Source organism: Mesoplodon densirostris, assembly GCF_025265405.1.
Source record: "Mesoplodon densirostris isolate mMesDen1 chromosome Y unlocalized genomic scaffold, mMesDen1 primary haplotype SUPER_Y_unloc_2, whole genome shotgun sequence".
Taxonomy (NCBI): Eukaryota; Metazoa; Chordata; class Mammalia; order Artiodactyla; family Ziphiidae; genus Mesoplodon; species Mesoplodon densirostris.
Window position 1 is genome coordinate 90,954 of NW_026778237.1, and position 9,751 is coordinate 100,704.

At 43.2% G+C, this 9,751-nt stretch overlaps 1 pseudogene; it reads left to right on the top strand.

Annotated features, from left to right (window-relative positions):
• Positions 1-1,858: 1,858 nt before the first annotated feature.
• Positions 1,859-8,515, top strand: LOC132483032 (neuronal membrane glycoprotein M6-b-like; annotated as a pseudogene).
• Positions 8,516-9,751: the final 1,236 nt, after the last annotated feature.

Consider the following 9,751-nt stretch of genomic DNA (forward strand, 5'->3'; position numbering starts at 1 on the left):
CCAGTATTGTCACAGAAAATGGCCATTCTTGGAATGATAGGAACCCTGTCAAAGACTTAGCCCAACTCTAAGTCTACAGGAATAGGACTTGGACATTCATTCTTCAAGCAGCAGAAAAATCCCCAGGTATCCTCCAGTTCAGAAAACGGGAAGTTTTAGGGGTTCAGACTCAGCCTTCCAGTTCTGGAATCATTCTCAGTGGAGTCGCAACGACTCCCATGCATGGATTCTCTAACCGTGCATGCTCAGCAGCAATGAATTTATTTCCTTCGTATATTTTCCCCTTGCCCTTCAGTGTTTTCTTTTTCCTTCCTGACTACCAGAGTTTGACAGTCTTTAGGTATCTTGTGATTGGAACAAAACTTTTCTACCAGACTTTTGAAAAAGGCACGAGTGAATTTTTATGGAACAATAACGGGATCCTATTGGAAGAGTCCTTAGGGAAGTTTATTCTTTATCTGTTCAGGAAATGATTCCAAAGAAATGAGTAGCAGTGGGGGAGGCTATAAGGAGGACCAAGCAGGACAATGGACTCACTGAGTGCCAAATATGTACAAAAAGACCAAAACATAGTCACAATGACTGAACCTGGGAAAGGTGTGTTAGTTTAATTAGCTTGTGATCTTGATGAGTGGCTCTCAAACTTCCAGCAATCTTTTAAAAAAAATCCCCATGTCCATGTTTCACCCCAGACTAATTAAGTCATGATCTCTGGGGACAGGGTGCAGTTATCTATTGTCTGTAAAGCTCACCAGGTGGTTCCAGTGGGCAGCCAAAGGTTGTCATCTGCATTGCTCTTGGCTTTCATAAGACAAAATTAGATGTGAATTAACTTTTTGTATCTTAACTTTTTGTATCTACTTGATATATTATCATTTATGTAATGAGAACGTCTGTGCAGAAAGCGTTTGCCCACGTTACTCCTTAAAGCAGCCCTCAGTGCTTACTTAGGGGTTTTATCAGAATAACATTAAGCACAAGGCCTGGTTGGGAGGCATTTTGATATGGTGAAAGGAACATGTCATCCACTGGACCAGCGTTTAAATGCTGGCTGTGTTTGTATCGTTGGATGACATTAACTCATCAACGTCTGCATTTATAAGTAATCTAATAAGTATTAAAATATTCCAACTGGACCCCTGCACAAAGGAAACTTCTCCCTTGTCTGGAAAGTTTGCTCATCTTGAAAGAAAGGCTCAGGCTGTGGTGGACTGGTCAGGGATGTCTGCCTGCAATGTTCCATGAGCCCACAGAAGCCATCAGCCATTCAAGTGATGTCACCCTCAAGGCCTCCCTTGGAGGCCAAAAACATCTGTTAACCACTTGGGACCTTCTTCTTTTCCTAGAATACAACTGATGCAGTGTGTCAGCTATGGAATTGCATCCTTTTTCTTCTTGTATTGCATCCTTTTTCTTCTCCTTCAGCCAGGCAAGCAGCTGGCTGGCGTTTGAGAAAGTGGTCAGATATGATGAAAACAGTTGGGGAGTTGCAAGAGACGTGCTCACATGGAGGCAGACAGTGCAGGCTGGCTGAGGAAGGCATGGAAGGAAGGAAGGAAGGAAGGAAGGAAGGAAGGAAGGAAGGAAGGAAGGAAGAAGGAAGGAAGGAGGAGGATACACACCCTCACTGTGGGGCCACGGCTCCTGGGGGGCACAGAATGAGCTCTCTGCTGTCACGAGGTAAGGACTCAGAGCCTGTCTTGAAAGACACAGAAAGCCCAGTGTTCATAAAATCCTCCTTAAAGGAAGCACAGAGAGTGTAGTTACCTCTTTGTAACCAGATGGGAGCCCGTGGTATGAAGGGGCTGGGACACTGTGTGCTTTGATGTTAAGGTAGGTGCGCTCATTCCCCGGGTGGATGTGTCCTTGGCAGCTGCTCATCCTGGGAGGCACTAGGCCAGCTGCTGCTCTGTGCCGCCCCTGCTGCTTCTCTGTCCGGCCCTCCATTCCCACAAGTGGCAGTAGAGCTGTGTGCACAGGGCCAGAGGGCAAAATCACTGGGGCCCTGCAGTACCTGGTGTGGAGGAGGAGGACCCAGCCTGAGCAGAGCAGCCCAGAGAAGAGGCGCTGTTGCCTGGATGGAAAGGAGGGCTGCAGCCCAGAGGAGCAAAAGGATGCTGCTATGGAGAGCAGACCAGGGCCAGATCAGTAAAGGCCTTGGGTGCTGGGCTTGGAATGAACTTGAAAGACAGGCAGGCTGTGACAGGGCCATGCACAGGGCAGAGTGAGGTCTGCAGGGTCCTGGGGGAGTGACTGGAGGGAGGGAGGAGAGGTGAGCAAGAGATCTCCCTTTGGACAAGGGAGATCCTCCCTTGGCCACTTACGTCCTTGCTAAAAGAGGGACCCACAAAGTTCCAAGACTTCCTTTGTCACTGCCGTGGTCCAGGTGGTGCTCTGACTGCATCTCACAGGTTCGGTATCGGCCGGGAAATGCTTCATCATTCCTCCCGGGGGTTGTGCTTTGCCCTGGTTGGTGCTGATTCTTTCTCCTTCTCCTTTTCGGCCTAGTTCGTCTTCCTCACCTGTGCTGGGAGTGGCCTGGCTGGGCGTGTTTGGTTTCCCTGTGGTGCCCATGTTTATGTTCTACAACATACGATCAACCTGTGAAGTCATCAAGTCCCTACAGACCAATGGGACAGCCGGGGTGGAGCAGATCTGCGTGGACATCCGGCAATATGGTACTTCCTTTTCGTCTCCTCGATTCATCTCCTCTTGTGCATATGTCTGGGCCTTAATTATTACATGGGCGTCTAAGCATCCAGATGGGTTTCATCCATTCTACTGGAAGAGTTTATTATATTGTTTCCCTCAATGTGCTCTATTTTCTGGATGGAATCAACATTTAGGCTCTTAGTTCCTAAAAAGGGTTATTCAAAATTGTTATATTTGCAAGTTCAGTATATAGCAAAAGAAACTTTTTATATTACAGTTCAATCAAAAAAGACTTGTGGATATCCACTCTTAAAAAAGTATATATTTTTCCTTCAACTTATTTCGGTTTTGTGCCATCCAATTTTCCATCCAGAATATTGCATGCACTGTATAATCCAGTTACTCTGCACATTCACTTCCTTAAATCAGGTCTTTTTTAAATGAAAAACTGCTTTAATATTGAAAAGCAAAACATAAAATCCAGGTGTATTTTGAAGTCATCAGAAGGTGCTCTATTAAAGCCAGCTATTGGAAAAAACCTGTTCACCCATATTTTCTAATGAGTGGGATCCTCACCCTCAGCAGCTAAGGTCGGTTCATTTTGATAGGGCACAGAAAGGGCCGGGGCACCTTCTGTCCATCACTGAAGACCCGACTTCCCTGTTGAGTGAGAGAAGGCAGTTTCAGTAGTGCTTCTGGCCAGGATGGCAGGAAATCCTGTTTTTGGCAGAAACAACTAGGAGGAAAAGAAGAGCTTTTCATTAGAATTGAAGAGAATATCATTGTTCTTTCAGAGCTTTACTGGAAGAGTATTTTTGCTTCTTATTTTTCCTATCTGGCTTATCCTCAGCATCTTACCTTGAACCGTAATAAGAAACTTACCTAAAATTTCCCATCAGACTAATCTCTTCTCATAGAGCCAAAGGCTCACACACACTGTTCTTTAGTCTCTGTTTTCAATCCATCCTAAAGTTGATTTCTAAGTGACTATCTAGATGCATATATCATTTCCCTCTTCTTAAATATTCACTACAAATGTTTGGTCATCAGTAATCTTTTTTTAAAATTTATTTTCTGTATTTGAAACCAGTGGTTTCGTTTCCCATTCCTCTGAATCAAAAAGACTTTCTGTTGGTCCATAGCAAAGATGGAAAGAATAAGGAGTATTTTTTTAAAATCCTCCTTCCTTACCGCCTAGGAGAAGGAGAACTTGACCCATGTCATATTAAGCATATATCTAGGCATTACCGACAGAAAGAGCAGCAGCTGCTGAATGGACGAGGTGCCTGCAGAGGTGAGCTGGGTACAGTGAGAGACATCAAGGGCCATGCTCTCTGTGGGGAAGGACAGTGGTTTTCCAAGTTTCCAATTGGAGCTTCAATCAAGAAGCATTTCCGTGATACTTGTAAAACAGCACAAAAATGAATAGAAAAGCAAAGACATACAAAATGGAAACCCAAATTCTAGAACATAATTACTCTGTCAAATTGCTGTGAACCTTTCTGAGCACAGCCTCCCAGTTTCAGAATGGATGTTGGGGCAGACCGCTAACATAGAGCTTGAGGGGTGAGTCCACAGACCATGAAATTCAGGGGGAGATGTGTTTGGCTTCAGGACGAGGAAATGCCTATGAGGGGGGTTGTCCTGCAGCTGTTGAACTAGAGTTCAGGACTATCAGCTCAACTAACCAAAGCAGAATTTGTAGGGAAAAAAACTTGAGTTGTCTAATTATCTTATGGACTAGTTAGTTGGCTTTGCTTTTGCCCTGTTGTCTAAATAGGACTTTTTATTCCCAAAAGCTTGTTCTACAGTGAGCAGTTACATCAGTTGTTGAAGAACTTGGCTGGTCATTGTGTTGTAACTGCCAGTGAAAGTGGTGGGGCCCGCTGAGGGCAGGGGCTCAGGACTTTCCACTAATCACTAAGCTTCTATTGGAATTCGCTTCTCAGGTATCATTCCTTGGAATGCCTTCCCAGGAAGAATATGTGGCTCAGCCCTGGAGAACATCTGCAACACCAATGAGGTAAACCCCGCCCCCTCAGCAGGCTCCTAGATGAACACTGGGCAAAAGGGGCTGAGCGAAAGGGTTCTCCTAAGGACAAAGAGCAAGAGAGGGCTCTCTGCCTCCCTTTTTGGCCTAGAAAATGGCCCTGGTCCATGGTCCAGCCCACTGAGTGAGGGGCCTGCGCCAGCAGAGAGCTTTCTCTTTTGGCAATAATTTGAGAGTGATCCCAGTCCTGTAAATCTGAACATACATGTAGATTCTTCTCTTTCACCTTCAGATAGTGTTTCAAAGTAGGACATTTGTCACAGAACCAAGGTAAATTTTCATAGAGAAGATTGCCCTGAACTTGTATACAAGCAAATTTTTATACATTGGCACTTAGTCTCACGTTTCCAGACTGATTTGTTGCTATTTCTTGTTAATCCTTAACTGGCAATAAATCCTGACAATCTACGGTTTAAAATCTCTCTGCCCTAAAATAGTCTTTAGGTAGTGGTTTATAACTGTTTATAAAAGCAAACTCTCAAATGCACTCATGGAAGCTTAGATATTCAAGAGAATCCTGATGTGCTTTTGGAAGCAGCGAGTGACTGAGATCAGCAGGGCCCGCCTACCTGGCTGCTCTGCATGTATATCCAGGATCAGGCTACAGGCACGCCAGAGCAGTATCATATCCTGACGCTGGGGACCAGCCCCCAGCTACTCCGATGTAACTGGTCTGGGGTACAGCCTGGGCCGCAGGAAGTTTGGAATGCCCTGCAGGTGATTCCAGCATGTGCCCAGCCTTCAGAAAACAGCCCAAGAGGAGAAAGAGGGAGCTGTGCCCAGACTGGGGGAGGCCATTTCCTTCCACATAAAATGCTAACATTGGTGCCCCACTCTTTTCTAGTTCTACATGTCCTATCACCTGTTCATCGTGGCCTGTGTGGGAGCTGGTGCCACCGTCATTGCCTTGGTGAGTACAGGACCCAGGATGAGCCTAGTGAAATCCCCACTGTAATAACAGATTTCCCTTCCAGGCTTCCAGCCAACAAGCCTGGGACTCGACCTTAGTTCAGTTTCCCCTGTGTAAACTTACACCATGTCTAGATTGCAGGAAGTATGAGGTGGTGGTCTTGGCATCCATGGTAGGTGAAGAAATTTGTATTCTGTGGAAAGAATCAGTTTGCTTCTGTTTAAATACATCTTATTCAGTATATATCGCTGATTCATGAACAGCACTGTAACTCAAACCTGAATAAAGTTTAACACACGTGTTTTCTCCGTAAGGCCCCTCGCCACCTTCCTGTGCTTAGGGACACTAGACAGCCCTTCAGCACACTGGTGAGGGAACGTGTAAAGAGCAAAATCACAGAAATGCAAACTACATGGCACTAAGTAGATTATGAAGAGGATGTTTGTTTACAACCCAAGAGTTGCCACAAGAAGGCACAGTGTTGCCTTGGTTGCCTCAGCTTTTTCCCCACTCTGCACGTCCAAATGGCCATGGCAGTGCCATGAGTCCTGACCTGGGAGTTGCAGAGAAATTTTAACATGAAGGCAAATTCACACATAGGGAGGGTGCAAGCACACAGGTGAATGTTTGTGTGTGTGTATATATAATTTGGGAGGGCTTGGTTTGTGGTGTTGAGAAATCTAAGACTCAGAGAGAAGGGGAAATCTCATGTGCTCCGAAATGAGTCCTTCCCAGTTTTTCCAGCCTTGACATCAACGCTTCCCATTCCAGTCAGAGAAAGAACTATCCGCTACATCACAAGAGTAACCTGTTCTCTTCCTTGAGCAACAGGCAGGCAGAGGACTAACAGCTGCTGAGTGGGCAGCATGGGGAAGAATGAGGGGAAACAGGGTTTTTACCCTCATCTTTCTTTCTCATGCTGCTCACCCAGCTCTCTGTTATTTTTTTAAATACATCCAGTCTTTTTCATAAACGTACTGATGGGAGAGCGGAGGACTTATATGTAAAATGCCAAATATGAACTTGTGTATGCCAGATATGAAAATCTTCTCTTTTGATTATAAATGGGAAAAAAGAAACACCGTAGGCTCTGAGCTGGCACTCATCCCCACCCGAGTTTAGAAGTGTCAGGGTGCCAGCCCTCATTGCCTGTATCTTACTCTCCTGTTCTTTTCTCTTCCACCAGCTGATCTGCATGATGGCTACTACATGTAACTATGTGGTTTTGAAGTTTAAGAGTCAGGGAGATTGCTGCACTAAGTTCTAAATTGCATAAGGCCAATAAGGAGCTTTAGAGAGCTATACGCGGTAGCATGAAGTATCACTGACCCCCAGACTAAAGCAGAGCCTAGGTTTCTGCAGTTTTGTTATAGTAATATGTAAATCGCTTTAGTCAACTCATTGTGCATAGTAGATTAATGAAATGACTTACCGTACATGAACTACAAAATAATGAGATCTGGCTATTTCCACCTTTTGGAAAGGATTCAGTTACTTACTGACATTGGTGAGCATCCATTGAAAAACAAATTTTCTTAAACTTTGAGTGGTAGTATCTCTAAGTATGAAAACTTTGGGATACCTGCATTTTCCATTATTTTTCCTTGTTTGATAACTAATTTCAGTGATGAAAACAAGCGCTAAAGATGAAATGGAAGAGAACTGTTTTCATCTGGATTCGGTCTTGTCAGACTCTGGAAAATATTCTACAAATGTATTCTAAATTTGATTACAACATTATTTTAAATTTGATTACAACATATATTTTTTTTATGATTACACGGCTCACTACAAAATAAATGCCCCTCAAATAAGCCGATGAAAACTTGAAGAAAAAGAGCTCATTTTTTATCTCTAAAAAGAGGATTTATATGTAGTTTTATTTTTACACACCATCCATCAGTCCTTTCAGAGACCACAGAATTAAGAACCTCAAAGTGTTGGGTTTGGGTGAGTAGTAACTGATTCCTCATAGCCACTTCTCAAACTGCACATAAGATTTTAATGGGGAGAGTACCTGTGCTTGGATTGGAAAGTCTCAAATATGTCGAAAAGGAAATATAAGGAACTTGAGATGTACGTGTTGCAGGAAAGATGAGGAAAATAAGCGGGAAAGAAGTGTTTGCCACATCAACTATAAAGAATGATAATAAAGATTCTGACGTTTTGTGAAATGAAATCATGGCAGTTCCAAAGCGAAAACTGTAGTTGCACTACCAAAAATGTGTTAACACAGACTGAATGCTTTGCTTAGTTAATTTTGGTTTTGACATTCACTTGATTTTTCCATGTTAAATATGTAGTTTTATATTATTTACTCAAAATAAACATTTTTCACACTTTCAGGCCTTTGGGGGAATTTTTATCCACAGATAGGAAAGCAAGATCTTTGCACAACACTGATTCTAAAATAACCACACAGCATGCTTCTGAATTTCTGCCTTAAAGTTACCCTCAAAATGGTAAAAAGTGCCCTGTCATATTTCACATTTGCTTTTTCTTAACAGTAACTTCTTTGGCCATTTTTTCCAAGTTCCTTATGTTTGTGTGTGTACTAACTTTTCCTCAGCCGCTTACTATGAAGCATCTCAGCAGAGCATGTGCTCAGTCTCTGATGCCTCTGATAGCAGAATGAGTATTAATACGGAATAACCACCTCTCACTTTTTCCAGTACAGAGCACCTAATCTACCTCGCAGCTCCCTTTGCCTTCTCACATGCTCACTAGCCATCATGCTTACCCTTCTTTTCCAGATCCACTTCCTCATGATACTGTCTTCTAACTGGGCTTACTTAAAGGATGCAAGCAAAATGCAGGCTTACCAGGATATCAAAGCAAAGGAAGAACAGGAACTGCAAGATATCCAGTCTCAGTCAAAAGAACAACTCAATTCTTACACATAAATGTTTGCCAGAGGGTCTCAGCTGATGAATTTACAGCTGACAAATCATCAGACAGCTGCTCTGCAGTACAGATGTGTACCCCACCAAACGAACTCATGTAGAAGTCAAAACAAACACTTCACTGTCTCAAGCTGCTGGGATGTATTTCTAGGAAAACCTTCCAGGAGGTAAATCTTTTTCTTTACAACAGATATTGGAGGTTTCATGGGAGCCATTTTAAAAGGCAACACTGACAAAATGAGTATTCATCCATTTGAAAATCTGTGGCATGTTCACAATCCTACCAAGACAGGCTGTGAGAATGCATCACATCCCTATCTTGATAGCAACCATGCCACACCAGCATCAGGGGGTGTGACCATAGATTCACTTAGGCCAACCGTTCTCAAATAAATGTATCTAAATAGGAAATAAAGTGGAATTGATGTGAAGTTCCACTTCTGACAGCTGACATTTATGAAGCTGGGGCTCAAAGATAAAGTGATTCTTACAATAGAACTTTTAAAAAAAATAGCTGACCTCCCCGCCCACAGGACATATCAATTTCCTGATCCAATCAGAAACCTTTTCCAAGAATATTAAAATGAGTCCATTATAATAATTCTGCTACACCTACCATGGAAGAAGCTGGATTTCAACTGACAAACTTTCCAGAATCAATTTTATAATAGATTTCATTTTAATAAAGTGACCCAGTTGTCACATTCTTCTTGAGAAATGTCAGCTCTGCCTTAATGAGTATTTGCTTTAAATTTCTAAGAACTTAAGTTGCAACAGGCAACCCCAAATCCTTCATAGAATTTTGTTCCACCAATTTTTTTTTTTTTTTTTTTTTTTTGCGGTACGCGGGCCTCCCCCTGCTGTGGCCTCCCCCATTGTGAAGCACAGGTTCTGGACGCGCAGGCTCAGCAGCCATGGCCCACAGGCCCAGCAGCTTCACGGCATGTGGGATCCTCCCTGACCGGGGCACGAACCCACGTCCCCTGCATCGGCAGGTGGACTCTCAACCACTGTGCCACCAGGGAAGCCCCACAAATGTTTTTCTTAATGAAGAAGTGTTACCTTATTAAAATGACCACCACTCAAAACCATTTTTATGTGGTCTGAATAGTGAGTTTACATTTCATACCAACTATCTAAAACCTAATTACCAACAGACCGCACACCTCCTACTTTTACAGGCTTGAATACTGAAGTAATTTCAATTAGGGTTGTTATTTCACTTTTTCTTATCTA